The sequence below is a fragment of the Phyllostomus hastatus genome, unplaced genomic scaffold (genome assembly GCF_019186645.2).
Source record: "Phyllostomus hastatus isolate PE091 unplaced genomic scaffold, TTU_PhHast_1.1 phas_scaffold_21, whole genome shotgun sequence".
In the NCBI taxonomy this organism is placed as follows: Eukaryota; Metazoa; Chordata; class Mammalia; order Chiroptera; family Phyllostomidae; genus Phyllostomus; species Phyllostomus hastatus.
In genome coordinates, this window is record NW_025334017.1 from 37,011,234 (window position 1) to 37,034,177 (window position 22,944).

Below are 22,944 nucleotides of genomic sequence, written 5' to 3' on the forward strand. Positions count from 1 at the left end.
TCGAAATACAGGCCAGTATTTTCAAACAATGAGAATAACTACTTAATAGAAAAGCAGGGTGAAATCGTGCCTAAAAAACATGGGCTCGGGAGTGGAATGTTTCAGCTTCAAGTTCTTGGTGTGTCACTTTTAAAGATCCATCACTTGGGCAAGTGACTTAACCACTGTGTTTAAGTCACATTCATTTTTAGTAATTAATCTCATTGTTTTGAAACTGCCGGCTTATCTATTACCCACGTGAAATTGTGAATTTGTCAAGTGGAGTAACTAGGCTTACTCATCTCTGTTTCCCTGCGCTAGCTCCTGGACCCACAATAGGCATTGGACACGTATCTGTTGGGTGAACAGAGTGATCACTTCTGTCACCGCCTGTGTCTCATTGTTATGGTAAAAGCCTGAATGTAACAGAAAATATTTCTTCGCACTCATTCGCCTCAGGAGGGATGAGTAGCCAGAAAAACTGGTTGCTGAGTATTTAACTGCTTAGACCGGGGAAAAGATGGAGGGGAGAATTTTCTTCAGGACAAAACTGCTTATCATTTCATTTCGAGTGTCCCGGGGAACAGAAAAGGCGGGAAATGGTAGGCGACAGAACTTTCTCATGCCCTGCCCACCTTCTCATGGGGCTGGGAGACTGCAGATCCTTTCTGGAACACCACCATATGAAAAACAGCTGCAGTTTAAATGTGGAAAAAGCTAAGCTCGGTCTCGCTGGGAAGTAGTTTTGATTAACTGCAGAAAGAAACACCCAACCTAAGTACTATTATTAAAACCTGCAGCAGGGAATACGGAGGGTCCAAAGCCGCTTACCCAGAGAAATGCAGTGACATTTAAGCTGTCGTTCTCAGTCTATATTACTGATTTTTAGGTATCATAATTCTTAGCTCTATTTGAACTTTATGGTGAAACTTAATGAATCAGGGAAGCAGGAAAAAATAAAAATAAGTGAGTCTCAATGAACTAAGGTTTAGTTACTTTTATTAAAGAACGACAAGACATTAAGGGAAGTCGCATTTGCTTCGAATTATCCACTAGTCAGAAAAAAAACTCTTATCAGGGTAATGAGTTCTAAGTTCATTACACAAGGCTCATGAAGCTATTTGTAGCTTATTTTCCCAATAAAGGCTTTTCTTTTTTTCACGATTCACTTTAAATAGAATTCAAACACCAGAAGTCTGTCGGCAAAATCAGGGACTTCCTGTTTTGTCTTTAAAGTAAGATGCAACTACTTTAAATAAAGTTGTTAATGTCTTCGCCATCCTTGTCCTCACACTGAAGCCCAAATTGGAAAGACTGGAGGACACACGCCCACTCAGATCGCTTCCTGAAAACGTTAGGCATCATCGGCAAAAGTGACTCGGACGAGTCTACAAATAATTTTACATCTGTTACACATTTTTTTCCTTTTCTAAAATTACAAATGAGGATGTGGTGGTTCTGTGACATCCGTGTCAATAACATGAGGCCAACCACTTCAGAAACAGGTGGATTATCTCGCCTTGCTGATTAGTGAACAGGACCGGGGCTGCAGACTATTATGTGTCCCAGGATTCTTGCCACACAGGGCATCGACACACCATTGGTTCTCTAGCCCAGAACTGCCCAAGGAGTGTGCCAGTCATAGATATGCCATGGGTATTGATGTCCTTGGTCCTTGGAGAAGAAGGAGGCCTCAAACATCAATAAAGTATCCTCCTCCAGTGTGTCCTCGAGACAAGGATTTGTGTGTAAGCAATGTAATAAGGAAGTCCTTTCAAGCAGAAAACTGCAAGAGAGTGAAGAACGCAGGGCAGACAAGAAGCAGCTGAGCAGGTGGGAATTTCTAGAGATGTTCCAAACTCACCTGGATTCTGCAGGAAGCTCTGGAGCATAAAAATTGTGTCTCACTTGAAGTGAGGAAGCTGGGCCTTCCTACTCCTGCAGCAGTCACTGGCTGTAGGCTGCCCCACACGGGCACGGGCCACCAGGCACAACTGGTTCTCACTAGTCCTCTGAATAAAGTTGCAGAGTGTAAGACCTAGAAAGCAAAGTAGGAGGACAGGAACAGAACCAAAGAAGAGATCTAAGCTTCTCTGGGTAAACATCGACCGTCTCTCCTCTCCGCTCAGATTGTCGGACTGTCATCCGGAGCAGCGGGGTCTGCAGTCCTCCTGCACGGTGCCCAGTGGCAGCAAAGAGGACAATGAGCTGTCTGGTCCTCAGTATGAAACTTGGACAAACCTGGATTTCTGACCAGGGAAACTGGGAGATAAATGTTGGCTGTTTCAAATAGTTAAGTTTGGGGTAATTTGTTACATGGCAATAGATAAACAGTTATAGAGTGTCGTATCAAGCAGTTCCCAAGCCAGCCTGCTAAGGACCCGTAATGACAATGACAAGTCTCTGTTGCTTTAACCCCTAATATCTTGTTGTTGTTGATTTTTTCTTTGTGCAACAATCTAGCCCATCCTGTAAGGGGCTAATATATTTCATTTAATTATTTGTTTATTTGGTTATCATCAGTCTCCCACATTAACTGTATGTACTCTCAGAGGAAGGATTATGTCTCTTTTGTTCCACATGCAACAACTTGTGCCCAGCATGATGCATAACATGCAAGTTCTGTCTGGAAAATCTCCAATCATTCTTAATATAATGAGAATGGTTTGCACGACATCAGTGTGACCTGGTGGGCAAGGACAGTGGACTGGAATGTGCGTGCGTGAACAATGATGACTTTACTCTACTAGACAGTGGGGGTGGTAGATGCTGTTAAGTAGCATGTGTACTGCATGGCCATTGCATCCAAAATGATGGAGCAAGTAGAGCAACTAACCTGCACCAAATTTTGCATTAAGCTTGAACATTCATCTATGGAAACTATTTGGATGATTCAGAAGGCCACAGCTATGGGCAACTGGTGATTGGCAGCTTCATCACTACAGTGTGCCTTCCTGCTCATGCATCACATCTTGTGCACTGTTTTGTGTTTTTTTTGGTGAAACATTGAATCATACAGGTGACTTAGCCCCCTACAGCCCGGATTTGGCTCCCTATGAGTTCTGGCTTTTCCTAATACTAAAATCACCTTTGAAAGGGAAGAGATTTCGGACTGTTGATAAGATTCAGGAAAATATGATGGGATAGCTGATGGCGACTGGGAGACCTGTGTGAGGTCCCACGGTGTCTGCTTTGAAGGGGACTGAGCTATCATTTCCCTGTGTACAATGTTTCTTCTATCTTGTATCTTCTTCAATAAATGTCCCTGTCTTTCATATTACATGGCTGGCTGGATACCTTCCAGACAGACCAGCAGATTTTCAATACATGTTTGTTGATGAAATTAATCTAATAAAAGACAGATAAAAAATAACTATTGTTTAATCTAATTTGAGCACATTACCTGTTTCTACTATTTTTAAACCAATTCACACACTTTCCCAAATTTCTCCATAGATAAAAGGGTTTTCAGTTACACAGAGTCTTAGAAGTCTCTCCAACTACACGTATACATTTACTTTGGGAGAAAGGCCTTCTTCAGCCCAAGAAAGCATGGAGCCAGCACTCCTACGCTGCAAATACATTGACAAAGGAAGTGGACTGGGTTATACTTTAAAAATAACTAATGTAAAACAGCTTTTAAGATTTATGAATGAGAAGATGAAAGAAAATAAAGTGAAAGCTGAAAAGAATATTTTGAAGTGGATGATTGACAAAAGGAAATCTATTAAAAACAGAAGGCCTTACACCATACAAACCAAAAATGGAATTCATTAAAAAAAAAAACCCACTTAAATGTCAAAATAAAAGATGGCTCAATGCAACAGGTGCGCCGTTGGGAAGCAGGAGGGATGGGGTTGGCTGGGGCCCTGCGGGCCTTCTGGGAGCTCCCGTGTGTGTTCCAGGCAGGTTTAAACCACTCACGTCTTCTGGGCGGTGGGCTGAGCTGGGATGAGATTGGCTAGTCTGCACTACTGTGGGATAGATGAGTGGCTCCTTTTGTCACGTGACCCATCACCAGCATTGTATGAGAAATAACAGCAATAGCAATTGCATTGGGAGGTAATTTAATAGACGGCAAGCGTACTAAAATGTCAATGTGGAAATTAGGAGCAAATGGCACCAAGGCTAAAACCACAGGCTCTTGGCAAAGTATCGCAGTAATTAAATAGCGGCAACAAATTCAAATCCATCTTTGAAAGTAAGACAGAAAAAACATTTGCACTTACTTCCAGTACACACCCCCTTATCATTCTCCTAATGTTTAAGTGCTTTCTAAGTGTGGGGCCTGAGCTAAGAACCAGGCATTCAGAGATGAGAAAGTCTGATTCCTGCCCTTCTGGCCCTCACAGATGAATGGGCAGACATCTAAACAAGCAATTACAAGGTGAGGCATGTACACAGCACTACCGAGCTCATACGAAGAGCTGGTGGGCCTCAGTGGGTCTCAGGGAAGGCTCCATGTGTGAGTCAACATTTGAGGTTCATCTTTTGGGGAAGCAGGAGGGAAAAAATAGGGAATTTCCAGCACTGAGTACAATACAGATTTTGAAGAGTTTTTATTGTGTTCAGGGCTTCCTTTATACTTTTGTTTATCTTATAAACTTGGTAATTACCTTCAGAAACCCTCATGAAGTAGCAGTAAGTAAAATTGGTTGGGTAAGGTCATATAACATTAATGTGATTTCAGGTCCATTTGTCAGAAAATTGTCATCCTCTAATCACATCCCCCACTTCCTTAGCTGATGGTTCTGTAGTAGCAGCTGCTCTACCATTTAAAATGTAAACTCTCTGAGAGGGACAGGACCTTGAAACCCATTTAAGTAATTCTCTTCCCCTCCTCTAGGAAATAAATCTGTGAAAATATTTCCTCTAGGTTTAGATAGAAATATGCAAAAGAGTATGTGACCCTTGGGTGCTCATCCTTAGGAGAAGGCTGTGGTAGCATGTAACTTGGAGTGTGGGGAAAAGCATAAAACTTAAGAACAGATTCTGTTACATCTTGAGTGGTCTTAATGGTGGAACTTCTTCCTCAAATGTAGGTGATAGACTAAGCCAGCCTTTGCCTAGGATTCTGCCATTGTTCTTGATTTGTTTCAGAAGTGGTTGTCTGAAATATACGGTCAGCTTCAGTTCATTGGCTCCTGACCTATGTCAAGTTCAGAGACTTTCCATGCCCTCAGTCTTTGTCCCAATGGGGAAACACGCCAACCGGTACAGTGAACATACAAGCTCAAGGCTTAAGGCTGCTTTGCTTTCCATAAAGTTCACAGATGTTGCCAGATGAGCCCTTCCTTGCAGCACACCTTGACCAGAGAGAATCTTACCAAGTCCTGGAAAATGGCTGCAACATGTTTGCTTCTCAGAGGAATACAGACGTTGGAAAATTTGATCAAAAACATTTGTGAGTCCTAGTCTTGTTAAAAGAGCCATCACACATATGATAGGAACAAGAAACTGGATTTTTTTATTTTGACAAATTTTTAAATCAGATTTTTAAAGGAGATATTGTTACCTGGCATTCAAGGTCAAATGCATGATTACTATTGTCCCAATATTTATATTGGTTCTTGAAAGTAAAATCATAGGAAAACCTTGCTGATCTTAATACCTCTTCTAATGTTTTACTAACTAGCTGAATCTTAGAGTCAGTGTAATTTTGGATAGAGCCCTAGCTCTGGCAACCCCCACTTATATGAGTAAGGTTCACAATCACAGTTTCCTCATCTGTAAAACAGAAATGTTAATAGTTTCTCCTGAATAGCATTGTGCGAGGGAAGATCAGGTAAGGGCTTAAAACACTGAGAATTTCTGGTGCATAATAAGCTTCCTCATGTTCTCTATTATTATTTTTAATATAAAGGGATCTCAAACAACCTTATTTGATTGTTATTTCAGTCCTACAAGGTAAACAGAAGAGTTGTTATTGCCGTTTTTCACTTTTTTAAAAAAGATTTTATTTATTTATTTTTAGACAGAGGGGAAGGGAGGGAGGGAAACATCAATGTGTGGTTGCACCCCCCATGTGGGGTGCATCCCACCCCCATGTGGGGACCTGGCCCTCAATCCAGGCATGTGCCCTGACTGGGAATCAAACTGGTGACCCTTTCGTTCACAGGCCATTGCTCGGTCCACTGAGCCACACCAGCCAGTGTCCATTTTTCACTTTTTTTAAGGAAGAAAAAATAGAATAAGGGGCTTGCCAAGTATCGTATCCCAAATTAATGGAAGAGCAGAGGCTCAAACATCTTTCTTTGAACTGTAGACCATCTCAGTACACCACTGCTCCAACTTGACCATGAACTCCAAGGCTTCAACCTAGGGGTAAATTTCAAAACATTTATCAACAAGTAAGAGGCTTAGAGTATGGCTTCTTGTGAACAGATACGGAAACATTTTATAATTTTACCACTGCCTATTGTAGTTGAAAGATCAGTGCAGCCATTAAATATCAGTCCTCCTTGTGATGAAGAACTTCAGGAATTTTAGCATAATTGCATTAAGTCAAAATCTCTGAGTCTCTGGCTCTGTCCAGCAGAGAGTTAATCTCAAGAATGTAAACTTGAGTTCCAATATATTATTTGAAAGTGAAAAATAAGACTAAACCAGAAGTTTTTTATTTTCATGAACTTTGTCCCATAGTCTAGGATTCATCCATTTTCTACATCTTATTGTAGATATAGAAAATTTAGGTGTAAGATAATGTAGAAATTTTCTATATTACCTTAATATAGAGAATGCAAAGTACATTTGTGGAGGTTATTGATACTTAAACTTCTCAGATTCATGTGTTTGGGTAGTTGCTGCTTTCACCATTTTCTGTTTATAGAAACATTTTATAATATTTAGCCCTTAACTCATGTGAGATGGCTAATGAGCAGCTATGTTTTTCATATGGTTGATAGAGAGCTCTGCTACTAATGGAGGTGCTGGGCAGGGATTCCACACACAGGCACAGAAAGGGAGAATCGGACATCCATGTTGGTGTTAAAAATGGTTCACATTTAACCACATATTCTGCCATTTATCACTGACAATCACCTTTTCTTCTTCTCTGTATATGCAGCAGGCAAAGCGTTCTTGGCTTGGCTGCCCATCAGCTTTTCCTATCTGTGATATTGTGCTTTATAATAAGAAATATGTGTTTGTTCTTCATCCCCATTTCTTGCACAGAGATTCTAAACCCTTAGAACTTCCTAAATGATAAGAATGATAAAGGTGTCTTGGTATATATAACTCCTTTCAACCACACCTGGTTTATGTTAATGAGGTGACTTTTGGAGAGCATCTACGGATGTAGGATTGGTTGCCAGGGGAACTGACCATGTGACTAGAGGGTTGGAGCTCTCAGCCTCACCTTCATGACCTCCAGGTTGGAGAGAGAGGCTGGAGGTTGAATCGATCACTACTGGCCAATAACTTGATCAACCATGACTATATAATGAAGACTTCAAAAACCATAAAAGGATAGGTATTTGAAGAGCATCCAGGTGAGTGAACATGTGGTGATGGGGCAGTGTCATCACCAGAGACAGCGAGGAAGCTCTGAGTCCCTTCCTGTATACCTTACCCTCTTCTTCAGGCCGTTCATCTATACCCTTAATACTCTTATAATAAACTGGCAAACACGAGTGAGTGTTTCTCTGACTTCTGTGAGCCACTCTAGCAAATTAATCAAACCATAGGAGAAGGCCATGGAAATCTCCAAATTATAGCCAACTGGTTGGAAGCACTGGTGACCACTGGACTTGCTACTGGTGTCTGAGGTGGAAGTAGTCTTGTGAGACCGAGCCTTTAACCTGTGGGGTCTGTGTACTATAATAACTGAGTTAATTGCTTAGTGGTATTGAAAAAAAAGCATATATAAGACTGTCACATAAGGGTTAAGGGTAGAGGAGTATAGGTATGAAGAACAAAGAGGAAATAGAATCCTGGCCCTAACAACACTCAATAATCATTTGTTAAATAAATATGTGGATCTGATCTAAAGTCGCTTCTCTCAAAACCCTGATAATAAACACTTAACAAATCTCAATATTCCAAAAGCTATTGAAATATCCCAAATTCAAAAGAAAATGATTTTGAAGATCGCTGCTTAGTACATATGGCAGATCATACTATTGTTTTGTATATTTTCTGTACCTTGCTGGGAGAAGAGTATATATCCCCAGCAATTTCCATCTCATTGATATTGGACTTGGCCATAAAACTTATTTTGGCCAAGTTGATTTTCCTTGTATGGATGAAAATATTATTTTTTTACAGAACATTCCACCCTTGCTCAGCCTAGTTCCACCCTAGTTCCACCCTTGCTCAGCCTAGGTCACGGAGTTAATAGAGTTGTAACCAAATTATCACTAAAATGTAAGACAAGCAAGAAATAAAATTTTGTTTTGGTAAGTATTGTAGTTTTGGAGCAATTCGTTATTTTAACATAACCTAGTGAACTGTAGCTACTACACTATGGAAACATACAAGGTCTGTCCAGGCAAAGTCAAGCTATTGTTAATATAATGAGAACTGTTTGCACAACATCGATGTGACCTGGTAGCCAAGGACAGTGGACTGGAATGTGCATGTGTCAACAATGACAACTTCACTGTACTAGTCGGTGGGGGCAGTAGATGCTGTTGCTGACTGAGCATGTGTACTGTATGGCCTCACATTCAAAATGGCAAGTAGAGCAATGAATCTGCATCAGATTTTGCATTAAGCTCAAACATTCCTCTGTGGAAACTATTCACATGATCTGCAAGGCTGCAGCTATGGGCAACTGCTGATTGGCAGCTTCATCACAACAACGTGCCTGCCCACTCATGCATCACGTCTCATGCAGAGGTTTTTTTGCAAAACATCAAATTACTCAAGTGACTCAGACCCCTTTCAGTGCAGATTTGGCACCCTGTGGCCTCTGGTTCTCAAAACTAAAATCACCTGTGAAAGGGAAGTGATTTCAGACCATCGGTGAAATTCAGGAAGATACAATGGGGCAGCTGATGGCAATTGGGAGAACTGTATGAGGTCCCAAGGTGCCTACTTTGAAAGTCACTGAGGCATTATTGTCCTGTGTACAATGTTTCTTGTATCTTCTTCAGTAAATGTCTTTATTTTTCATATTATGTGGCTGGCTGGATACCTTCTGGACAGACCTCATGTGGTGAAATAAAAATTAGGAATATCTCCAGCCCTGGCTGGTGTGGTTCAGTATATTGAGCACCAGTCTATGAACCAAAAAGTCACTGGTTTGTTTCCTAGACAGGGCACCTGCCTGGGTTGCAGACCATGTTCTCCCATTGGGGGTGTGTGAGAGGCAACCGATCATTGTATCCCACACATTGATGATTCTCTCCTTCCCATCCCCTCTCTCTAAAAAGTAAATAAAATATTTTTTAAAAATTAGGACTATCCCATTTTTTATCTTGGGCCTCAGTGTCATCTCCTATCCAGCCTGACCCACAGATGACAAGACTGGCTTAGATTTATGACCCTTTGAGCCTGGGCAGCTGCTGAGCTGATCTCATGAATGAATGGCTGGCCAATGGTCTCATTTTCCCTTCCATGTGGGATCTACGACGGAGTGTTATAATGATGAGAGATATGTAACCAGGATTTTGGGCTGTGATCTTGACTTTGATAGGATTTAGGACTTAACAACAGGCAAATCACTCAATCTCACTTCGATTCAATTTCATCTCCTGTTAGAGGGCTGTAATTGTGCATGTTCGACCTCAGGTCTTGGCAGAGGCTGTTCCTTTTGCTTGGAATGTCCTTATTTCTGTGCATCCCTAGCTGGCTTCTCGCCCTGCGGGTGTCACCCTCAAGGTCCCACCCTTTCCTGATTCTGACCACCTTCTTTAAACCAGCTCCCCACCCCCCTACCCCCTTCCAGCTCTTATATCTGCCTTTGGCTCTTTTAAAGCACATATTTCAATTTGTAACTCTCTATTTGTTTGTTTGTTTCCTTGTGTGTTGCCTGTTTTTCTAAGACTTTATGCTTCTTGACAATAGATGGGTATTTTATCTTCCATGTGAGTGTAGTCCCAGCTCAGACCACAGCCCAGTGCATGGCGTAGAGCCAGGACTCAAATATTTCAAGTGCATAAATAAATAATAGTGGCTCATACTTATATCACGCTTAACATGTGTACGTGCTGGTCTGAGCATCTCATCTACCTTAACACATTTATTCTCAAACTCTCCTATGAGGCAGAACTTATTATTATCTTGATCTTAAAGACAGAAACAGAAGCTCAAATATGTTATGTAACCTTCTCAAGACCAAATAGAAGATTAGTGGCTGAGTCAGGAATCAAAACCTGTGAGTTGACCCTTTGGGGTCTGTGTGTCCTTGCCTCAAGGGGTGGTTATGGATGAACATTAAAGGAAATATGCACGTGCACGTGGTTTGCACAAAGGGTAATGCAAGTGTCATAAATGTCATTGGTAGCCCGCTTGTTTTCCTCTCCTTTCTGTACCTCAGGTAAGATCAGAGCACAGGTGCTGGCTAGAGCTCCTCTTTCAGCAACTCGGTGCCCAGCTTTCTGAATCAAGGATGAACAAGTCATGGTTTACTCTGAATAAAGTGTGGGAATTGTACTGATGTCAACATGGAAGGTGGTTCCTGGTCGCTCTGTTCAACATTTTAGAAGATTAATATTAAATGAGACAGAATAAGTTCATCTAAAATGTTTTACATAGTCTTGTATGTGTTGGGCTCTATAGATTCAAAGATCAGTAAGTTCTAGGAACTAATGATAAGTAGTTCACTGTTGACAAAGGTGATATTAAGGGGTTACATTTTTTCCTCTTAAAGTGTGGTTTGTGATCGGTAGCATCGTCATGACATGGGAACTTGTAGGAAATGCAGATTATCAGATCTTCTTCCCCTCCCCAGAGTAAGTTGAATGGAATCAGCATTTACCCAAGATTTTTAGGTGATGTGTATGAACATTAGAGTTTGACAACTTCTGAGTTTTGATTAATCTTAGAAGGGGTACATTCACACATATATAAATTATCATGAAAACACAGAGATTGGAACACTAGTCTGGGGCACGGGTGTGGGTTTGTCCCCAGAAAGCTTCCCGGAGGAGCTACAGTGTGGCTGAGGCTTGGAGGATGAACAGTTATTACCAAGGGGAATTAAGCAGAAAAGTGTAGCCTATAAGGAAGAACAAAGCTGGGGGGTTAGGCAGCGGGTGTGCACTGAGTTCTCAGAACTTCTGAATAGTTCAATATATTTGGAGGGTGCGTGTCAGGGATTGAAGAAGAAATAAAGAAGAGGCAAACTGTGAAAGCCCTTGAGTTTGACGCTAGGCTATTTGTCACGATGGGAAGCCGTGTTTAAATTGCGTGTGCATGGAGAAGAAGATCAGAGATTTATTTTAGAAAGAGCTCTCTTGTTGCTATGGGCTGGATAGAGGCAAAGAGAAAGAGGGATGTTTGTGAAACTTTCAGATGACATAAAGCTGGGTGGAGTACTTACAATAATAAATGACAGAAGCATAATTCATAAGGACTTCGCCAGATTTGGAGATTGATTCCAACCAATAGGATGAAATTCAACAGAAAAAAATGATAAAGATCAGCATTTGCATTTTTTTAAAAAAAATAGTCAGCCGAGAAAGTGCAAGAGAAATTCCCTGAAACTTGTGGTGGTGAATGTGGTCATGATTCAGGTGACCACATGTTAAATCCATGCCAACAATATATTAAAGAGCTGAGTCTTTGGCTCTAGGGATAGAAACAAAATGTCTGGCCCATGGGAAATAATTTTTTCTCTTATCTGACAACCACAAACTTCTTTTGACCTTTTCCTATCCTCTCCTCCACCACTTTCTCAAAAGACAAGTCTATTAATCTCTGATGGTTTAAGGACCAGTGCGTGTAATGGAAATTTTTGCATAAAGACTTTTTATATATTGAACCTCTGCACAAACTTTTCAAAAAGCCTTCTAATTATATGCTTGCTGGTGTCTGCCGCTACTGGACAGAGAACAGAGAACCTCCGGAAGAAATAGTTTCCATTCCTCTCTGTGTTCCCAGGCCCTAGCACAGGGCCTGACACAGCCCAGGCATTTAACACCAAAGAGGAAATGAGTGAATAAATGAATGAATGAAATGAAGGACCAAGGAGAGTTCAACAGAGCCTTAATGTGAAAGAACTGAAGGAACACACGCAGATACGCATTTCACAAGAAGGTAGGGAGGACTGTTGTAAAATGTCTCAAAAAGAAAGTACACAACCCTATTATTGTCTTCTCTGAGAAATAGATGGACCATTAGCAACACTTAAGGTTTTCCTACAACCCTAAAGCATATGTGCGTACCCAGCAACAGTTTCCCTACTGAGCTCCCTGGTAGCCCCAGGGGCTTTTCCCTGGAGCCTCGCCAGTCCGCCACTCCGGTGCTCCGTGAGTGATCTGTGTCCCTCCCTGGGGTTCCCCCTGCCCCCCTGAGAAGCCACTGGAGCGATGACTAGGGAGTCCATTCTTCTGGCATCCTCACAGCTGGGCATCAGATGCTAGAGCCTCGGGGTGGAGAAACATGTGGTCTCTGTCCAGGTCAGACAGCTGTGAGCACCCTGTCTGGCAGCCAGAATAAACCGAGGACACATGACGAAAGCTCTGGTTATGCTCCCTGCTGAAAGTCAGTAGTAGTGCTGGGCCCGGGAGCCCTTCTCTGCATGGCTTTGCGGGGAGGATCAGAGACGCCTGGAATTGTCCACCCACCTGTGAGGGCCAGCCACTTCTGGATTTCACCATCCTTTCTGAAGAGTGCTTTATTACCAACCAGTCTAATTATCCACTGTTTACTGGATAACCAAGTGAAAACGTGGAAGCTAAATAACGTTTTATGTGACAGAGCCACAAAAGCGAAATCATGGCCAAGCAAGATGATGCCCCCAGTGGCCATGTGGTGAATTTCTCTTGGAACGTGGGACTGTTAGGAAATTCTTTAATGTTTAAAATGATCCTCACCCTTTGTTTTACTGAGTGTTTTGAGTGGAGTGTCCCTTGCTACTTTTACTCAGAGGAATAGAGCCAGACAGCCCTGGCTCTCCAAATGAGCCAAATGTATACCCAAGACTACACAGGGAGATGTGTTTCCTTTCTCCTCTGAGTGGGGCTGGAAGTGTCTGGAACGGCATTCTGAAAGAATGAATGGGAATAGTCACAAAATATATTCTTTACCCTTTGAAAGCAAAGAAGTCAACTAGTGAATTTGTTTTTCTTTTTCCACTTGGCCTCCATTTTAGTACTTTTTAGATCCTGTTTCTGCACATCACACTACGAAAAACAACTGGTCTCAATTACTATGGTTGCTGTTAGTAGAACTAGTAATAATTCCCTTTATAAGATAGTTATTCTATGTACATAATGTGCTATGAACCTTATATAATAGTAATCTCACTTAACCTCACAAAAATCCTACACTGAGAACCTGATTACTCATAGAGTTATGTCATCATAGTAGCTCAGTATGAATCAACAAACCTTTTCTATCTGCATGACCAAAAGTAGCATAGCAGGAGGGTTCTAAACAATGGGTTATGCTCGCATTTAAGTGCGTGCAACAGTTTGGTTCTGAGTCGTGAGCATTTTCTTTACAGGAACCGTCCAGACAACTGTCTGCGGGTGCTCTGCCTCAGGGCAGCTTTTCTTTCCTCTCCTTTGCTCTGCTGGGGGGCCGGAAGCCTGAAAACTACATCTCCCAGATCCTTGCTACTTGGGGATTAATAGACCCTGTTTTCCCGGTACTGGAGGTTTCCAGGGAGGTAGGGGTTTTTCCCGCTGAAACCTGGGAAGTCCTTGGCAAGGGGGGATGAGTTGGTCACTTTACTATCAGGTTAATGAGAAGTGCTCACATGGTATTAGAAGACCTGAGGGAAGGTAGATGCATTTCTACTACAGGTCGAGGCATTGACACGTATGTGGACTCACAGCCTCCGGACTGGCGGCAAGAATGTGAGCATCGTTGGAAATGCCAGCTCCCGCAACCTGTGATGGAAGCAGATGCTTGCTCCCTGTAGTTACAGGCGTCTGGGTAACATGAACTCTCCTCTTTGATTTCTCAGTCTCCTAACATTTTGTAAATGAATCCCTTTGTTAAACGCCTCTCTGCCTGAAATACCTACAGCAGTTTCTATTTCCCTAACTGAACATTGACTGATAGCCCCAATGAAGAACTGCTATGGGATGAAGGGAGAGACAAGGGTTAGTGGGAAAGTGAAGTACTAATCAAGGGAACTGAAGCCCAATCAAACAGATATTTTCAAGACGACAGAAGGTCAGGAAGCAGGAACTTGGATATCACGTGAGGAACTAGGTTACCAACACTGTAGCTGCAATATATTCTGTTTTCCTAAATCTCTGTGAAGTAAGCTTTGGATAGCCTTCCAAGATTGATCCAGGAATTAGAAGGGTCCTAGACCAATTGTTGGGGCCCATTAACAATTGGAGCTGTGAGAAATCGAGAGGAGATTGATTCTACATCTCTGCTTTCTCCTCGGTTCAGGTAACACTTCCTCTTATGGGGAGGTGGCTGCTGAACTGCTCCCTACAAATAGCCTTAACGTAGTACTTCATCATGTACAATAATATTTTGACTTACATATCTGTCTCCAATGTCAAATTGCCAACTTCTTAAGACTGTAATGTCACATCTTCATGGGTAAACCTTGCTTGACATGTGGCTTCCCATTAGTGCCAATGGTTTCCCATTTGATTCAGACTACAAATACAAGCCTTACCAAAGGCCCACATGATACAAATTCTGGCCACTGCTCTAAACTCATCTATTCTTTTTTCCCTTAATTACTTTGCTTCAGCCATACTGGTTTCCTTGGTATTTCTCAACCATGCCAAACTGTGCTTCTATTTCATGGTCTTTGCACTTTAAAAAAGATCTTCCAGGCCCTGGGTGGTGTAGCTCAGTTGATGGAGCGCAGGCCTGCGAACCCAAGGGTTGCCAGTTTGATTCCCAGTCAGGGCATATGCCCGGGTTGCAGGCCAGGTCTCCAGTTGGGGGTGCATGACAGGCAACCACACATTGATGTTTCTATCCTTCTCTTTCTCCTTCCCTTCCCCTTTCCCTAAAAATAAAGAAATAAAATCTTTACCAAAAAAAAAAGACCTTCTAAAAATACTTTTAAACCAGATGTCTGTATTGCTTACTCCTTACTTTCTTCTTATTTCTGCACAAATTGTATTTTTGCAGTGATGACTTCTCTGACCACACAATAAAAAAACTAACTAACTAACTGACTGACTAACTAGTTCACCCATAACACTTGCCCTCTGTCACTTTCTCGTTCCTCTTATGCTGTTTCATTTTGCTCCACGGCACTTTTCAGCATTAGGATGTATGTTTTCCTGTTAGCTATTATTGTCTCTTCCTTTTAATAGCATATATTCTTCTTAAAGACAGGGAGGAAGCCCTGGCTGGCGTAGCTCAGTGGATTGAGTGTGGGCTGCGAACCAAAGCATCGCAGGTTCGATTCCCAGTAAGGGCACATGCCTGGGTTGCAGGCCACGGCCCCCAGCAACCGCACATTGATGTTTCTCTCTGTCTCTCTTTCTCCCCCCCTTCCCTCTCTAAAAATAAATAAGTAAAATCTTTAAAAAAAAAGACAGGGAGGAGATAATTACATAGATATAGCACTTGGGGGTTAAAGACAGCTAATTTCCACCACTGAATCTTGTTACAGATAAAGTTTTTACAGCTAACCACTTGTAAGTCATTCAGCACTCAAACACAAATTCCTAGAGATGACAATTTAAACTTAAATTCTCCAGAAAACCATAAGTACTCTGGCTGGCAACGCAGCTTTCCTTGGCATTCTAATACCCTTGGTGCTTTAGATTTTACAGGCATGAGGTATCATGTTCATGCATTCATACATGCCTTTTCTCATTCATTTCAGAGAGCTAATGAATGCCTATCAGGCTGCATGTATTACACAGCCTGAACAAAAATGGGTGCAGTTCCTGCCTTTAAGTCTAGTGACATAGATTACTGGTCAAATCGTGACACGGATAAATGAGAGGTGGATGTTGTAAGAAGTACAATGATGGAGAAGTAGGCAGTGATGCTAAGGTTAGAAAAGGTATTTCTAAGAGAGTTCCAATCTAAGAGATGAGGCAGAGATAACCAGACTGAAACCAATCTGACAGCCATTCACTAAGGCAGAAAACCAGAGAAGGACCAACTCGTGTGGCGTGATTATCAGTTTGGTATGTTTTAGACACGTGAGGCAGGTTTTGTGCTCCACGAGTGGGCGTGGAAATAACACTCAGATGTATTTAAACATGTAAATTATTACTATAAAACATGATGTTATGAAGAAGAAAACACTGGAATAAGAAAAAGATTTTAATGATTTAGACTATGATGGTTGAAAAAGTGAATCAGAGGAGTACAATATAAAAAGCAATGGAATTTCAAGAATGTGGAGCAGAAAATAGACAAATAAATATGAGAAAATAATTAGAATGAGTAGGAATAATCCTGCTGGTCAATAGCACTGACTAATAAATGATGTAAATAGAAGGTACAGAAAGAAAAATGGAGAAAATGACATTGAAAGACTCGTTAAAGAAATTAAGGAAGACTTCTCCAGAGTTAGCATAGGATCCGGGGATACCCTCTTCAGATTCCCAGCACCCTCCTTGGGTTTATTAGAAGGGGACAGTTCTTCTTCCCTTTGACATTCACATCTAGGCAAAGAAAAATCCTCAGTGTTACTTGAGGCCTGCTTTCACCTCTTGCTCTACGCCAGAAGATATGGAGTGATTTGTATCATTAGTAATTTTATAATGACAAAAAGTGAAGTTTTTCAGCTCTGTTTTCTTATGTAGGGGCCAAATCCACAGATAAAGCAGACGCTCCCCATGGCTCCTGTGGGGGGACACTCTGTCTCTGTGAGGTGGGGTAGGCTGTCGGGATCCATACGCTGTGAGTGGGTCCTCCTAAATTCAGCTACAGGGTGAGGATGCCATCTGACTCTGATTTTAAAGTGCATTCTCTAATGAAATCATAACAGTGTGGCTTCTACCTAGACTTTAAAAAATATTTCTGTTTACTGAGAATCTGCATAAGAAGACATGGTATTAAGGAGTTTCCTAAGAGACTGCAAGGGTGCCTGGAAAAGTAAATTGAAAAAGACACATAGACCAATGGGACAGAATAAAGAGCCCAGAAATAAACCTATACCTTTATAGTCAATTAATATTCAACAAAAGAAGCAAGCACATACAATGAGCTAAAGATGTTTATTCAGTAACTAGTGCTGGGAAATTGGATAGATACGTGCAGAAAAATGAAACTAGACCACCTTCTTACACCACACACAAGAATAAATTCAAAATGGATTAAAGACTTAAATGTTAGACCTGAAGCCATAAAATCAGAGAAGACAACATAGGCAGCAAAATCTCAGATGTTGCTCATAGCAGTATTTTATCAAATATATCTTCCCAGGCAAAGGAAACAAAAGAAAAAGCAAATAAATGGAACCACATCAAACTGAAAAAGTTTTGCACAGCAAAGGAAAACATCAACAAAATAAAAAGATAACCCACGGAATGAGAGAACATATTTGCTGATACATCTGATAAGGGGTGAATATCCAAAAAGTATAAAGAACTTTCAGAACAACACCCCAAAAAACAAACAACCCAATTAAAAAATGGGCAAAGAACCTGAAGAGACACTTCTCCAAAGAGGACATACGGATGGCCAAGAGACATGAAAAGATGCTCAATGTCACTAATCATCAGAGAAATGCAAATTAAAACCACAAGGAGATACCATCTCACACCTGCCAGAATGGCTATCAATAAATCAACAACAAGAGCTGGTGAAGACATGAAGAAAGGGAACCCATTTGCACTGTTGGTGGGAATGCAGATTGGTGCAGCTATGGTGCAAAGCAGTATGGAGGCCCCTGAAAAAAATTAAAAGTGGGTCTGTCTTTTGACCCAATGATCCCACTTCTGGGAATGTACCCAAAGGAACCCAAAACAATAAACTGAAAGAACATAAGCACCCCTATGTTTGTTGCAGCATTATTTCCAATCATCAATATACAGATATGCAATATGCAGCCCAAGTGTCCATCAGTAGATGAGTGGATAAAGCAACAAAGGGACATTTACACAATGGACTACTATTTGGCCATAAAAATAAAGAAAAATTTTACCCTTTGTGACAGTATGGATGGACCTGGAGACCATTATGTTAAATGAAATAAACCAGTCAGAAAAAGACAAATACTGTATGATTCCACTCATATGTGGAATCTAATGAACAAAGTGAACTAACCAGCAAAATTGAGACAGACTCAGAGAGAGCAGGTTGACAGCTGTGGGTGGCGGTTAGAGGGTGGAGAGATTGAGAAAAAGGGAAAAAGGTCTCATAGACAACAGTGTGGTGATTGTGGAGGGAGGTGAGTATAAAAAAATGAAATGGTAGTGGAAAAAATGTAATAAAAAATAAAAAAATAAGTAAAAGAAAAAGGCACACACTTAGGCATATTCTTATTAATTGCCAGTACACTGAAAATTAAGAGAAGCTCCTAAAATTTCCCACACTAAACTAGCAAATAACTTCCAAAAGAATATTAGACTAATGTGGTTCTCATCGATAATGATGGCTGGGAAAGTCAATGGAGCAGTTTACTCAAATTTATGAGAAAATATTTTCAATTTTGGAATTCTATGTCCATAAACTATTAATGAAGTCTGAGGATGTAATGAAGCCATTCATGCTTCATATAGTTTACTTCTCATGCATCCTTATCTGAGGAAGTTACTTGAGTACTGACTAAAAAAATCAACAATATAAACAAATAATGTCAGATTAGAGCTACGACAGTCCTAATTTAGAGGAACATTGAAGGGATGTAGGTTTCAGAATGACTCTTGTCAGATCCAATAGCTTGGATTGGAGTAGGAAGGTAGTATTCTGGGGAAAGAAGAGAAATATTTTAAGAAAAAAAGTGGGATCCAACAAATTTGAAAGTTCATTTAACAGGCTGGAAAACTTGAAGATATGATAAAGGAAAATAATGCTCTTAAAAGAAAGTGGGAAGCCCCAGAATGCACAAAGTGCTATCAAAAATATCACGATCCATCTAGTTTTAATCAACTGTTGGGTATAAGAAAAAAGGTACTTTGGACATTGATGATAAAACCAATAGTCTTCTGAGTTGTCCAGGAATCATACCATTGAGTATGAAAGGAAGGAAGTAAAGCCCTAGCATGTAATGCCCTTTAGCCACGAATAGTACTCACATAGTCGTATTAAATTTGACCACGTAAAAGTGCAGCTGACAGAGAGTGGAACAGAATGAGCATGCCTGTGTGTGTAGGTCTGTGTGCTGGCCATAGTTGAGGAGGGGGTGACAAGGGTGAGAGAATATATGCAGGGAAGAACATTCTGGTCTTCACCTTTTGAGGCTGGCTTTGGTTGAAAACCCAAGCTTTACGCCCACTAGCCTCCTTGAGCTTCAATTTCTTCCTCTACCAAATGGCCATGCCATTCATTTTTTCCTCCAGGTGTGTTGTAAGATTGTAGTGAGAAAGTAATTGCAAAAATCACGATATGAATTACACTTTGCTATAGGATTGTAGCTATTATTTACCCAAAGGCAACAACTTTTTTATATCCCATAATTCTTATACCTCTGCTTTTGTAAAAGCATTATCATAAACCCAATAAGAGTTACAAAAGTGAAAAAGAATCTTTTCTTTCTAGTAAATATATACTCACAAACATGAGGAGGAAAAAGTATTAGGTAAATTCATAAAGTCAGAATTCTATAAAACAGGAGGTAAGTTACTTTCAGCTGAGAGCCTCGAGGAGGCTCTTGGGTAAGGCAGGACCATTGGAACTACACCTTGAAAAATGTGCAGACACAGTAGAGGTTTGGACTGCAGCCGGACATGCAGAGTATGGAGAACAGTGTGGCCAGGATGGCACACAGGGTCCTTGAAGGAGAACAAGAGAGTGAACAGCAAGGCTGACAGCATGGGCTACGCTCATGGATAAACTTAAAGTTAAGGGAAAGTAGGTGTGAGCGAAAGTTTTTGACACTAGCTTTACTGAGATGATCACTTCATAAGTCATATTAATGTCTATCTAACCACTATGTTGTACACCTAAAACTAATGTAACATTGTATGTCAACTGTAATTTAAAAATTATTTTAAAAATTATCATTTAACAATGTTTTTGACAAAATCAGAGATTAATTTGAGGAAAGCAAATTTATAATGATGGGCAAGAAAGTATTCAGTTGGAAAACGAGTGGCAGGGGATAAGGCTAGTGTTCGAGCATGGTTAAAATATAGATTAATCACATAGAAAAGATTTTCCAGAGACACCCAATTATTTATGTAGGAAAATCCTGACAAATATTAAACTTTGTTGAGAGATGAGGTACAGAAAAATACCTTGAAAGTCACTGAAAGTAATCCTTCTGGAAGACTAGGTAGGATCTTATAATTCTTTGGATTATTAGCCCAGACAAATTGTAAATCATCTTAGAACTAACAGCTGAGAATGGCATCATCAGAAAGATGGATGGAGCGTAACTCAGGTCATCGAGAGTGACATCATTCACTAGTATGGGTTGGATTATAGTTTGTGTGTGTATCTAAAAGAAAGAGTGGCCAAATTCCAGAAAGATGGGGGCCACTTAAGGACAGGTGAGGGTAGAAAATATAGGTATATTAATTTGCACCTATACAAGCTTTTCTGACAGAGATCCCAAAATATGGTTGTCTTTATGGGTGCAGGCATCTGGGTCAGGTAAGCGTCTCTGCTCCTGCACGAGGTCATTCTGGAGCCCAGCCTTCTGCACTCACGCTGTTAAACCATGTCCTGTGATGCCATCTTCATCTGGAGGGTGGACACTGGCTCACTGTCATGAACATGGTCTAGCCCAAGGGAAACAGGAAGGAGAGGAAGTAAGTGGGCGAGTGATTTCCTTCTCAGGAGATGATACCCAAGTTGCTTCATCAATTTCTATTGGTAAGAACTTAGTAATATGAGCCCTGGCTGGTGTAGCTCAGTGGATTGAGCACGGGCTGCAAACCAAAGTGTTGCAGGTTTGAGTCCCAGTCAGGGTACATGCCTGGGTTGCAGGCCATGACCCCCAGCAACCGCACATTAATGTTTCTCTCTCTCCCTTTCTTCCCTCTCTAAAAATAAATAAATAAAATCTTAAAAAAAAAGAGATACATGTTTAAAAAGAAAAGAACTTAGTAATATGACCACATAAGACAGTGGGAAGGACTGGGAAATAGACTCTCTAGCTGGAAGACATACAGCTTTAGAAATCACATTCTCTGCCACCATAGGGACAGTGGGCTGGCCTCTGAGTTCTTCAAATGAGAGACCTCTCTTGACACCGTGCTCTAGGTTAAATGCTGTCCAAAAGAGCCAGGGGCTATGGATTAAGGAGAGAACAGTTCTGAACAGATCCTATGCTAGTATCTGGAACAGGTTTAGAGATAAAGAGGCAAGCCAGCGCTGTGTTTTAACACCCATCCTTTTCAGGTTAGCTGCCTTCTGCAGCTTCATGCTTGTTCTCTCTAGGTTGGGACACATGGCTTGTTCGTATGTCAGTGGTGAGATTTTGCAACATGACACATGGCAACACATATGTGGCCTTTGGACTTTCAAGGTTATGCATTTGAGGAACTGGAGGGGGTAGGCACAGGGTGGCAAATGAATGAGAGTAAGCCTCTGTACTCGAGATCAAGACAGAGCTCCCTTTCACACGGAAAATATTCATATCTAAAAGAGCGGTATCCAGAGACAATGGGGTATAGAAGGGCTATGTAATATATTAATTAATAAGAAATTTCAAACCACCAATTTTGGGGGGGAAATGACCCAAACTTTATTTTATACTCTATTATTTACATATTTACTATTCCTCAACTTGCAGCTGTTCTAAATTAGGTTATGTATTATAATAAATGATAACTATATTAATTATATTTATGCAATTATATTCTTACAATATAAATAATACCCAATATTAATTATATTCATTTATTTTATATATGCATGTGTAAATATATTTTCAATCACAGACATACTAAGTATAGATATCTAGATGTTAGTTTTGTCCATTTTTGTTCAGAAATCTCCCAAAAAACTCCACATGTAGTTCTCTGTATTTATGAAATATGACCACTGAACGTACCTCAAGAAAGGTGCAAATGGGTAAAAGAATTAAGTATAAAGTAAAATGAAGTTATGTAACACCTAGCAGAAAATAAATCTGTGTAGTTATTAGGTACTTGGTGGGACAACGTTTTAAGTGCTGAAATAAAATAAAAACAAAGATCAATGCATCAGACATAAAACTTTTAAACTTGCAAAAAATGAAAAACAGTTCCGTATAAAATTTGTGTAACATAAAGGTTTTCTTTCTATAACACACAAAACATTCATACAAATTAATTAGAATAAAAACAGGGCATTGATAGTTAAATTAAAAATATTATTAGCAAATTATAAAGAATATATGCAGTTAAAAATTGCTTTGAAAATATTTTGTCTTATTGATCTTTTAGATATAGCTCATGTACACACAGATTACTTGAAATGCACAGATTTATGCAACATATCCGACATGCAATTTGACAATTTATATCATACATCTTGTTCTCTGACCTTTTATTAAAAAGAGACATGCAGAGTGAAAACCTATCATTCTTAGTAACAAAAACTGAAAATAATGCAATTACCCAATAATAAGAAAGAAGTAGTTAAATAAAAAATGGTATGTTAATCTCCTCACTATAAAAGACATTAAAATGAAGATTACAAATACCATTTAACAATATCTGGCAATATTTTATAAAATGTTTATAATACATATTTTCTATTAAAATATTTAGTTAAAAGACAGAAACAGATTTCTGTGTGTGGGGGTTGTGAACTGAT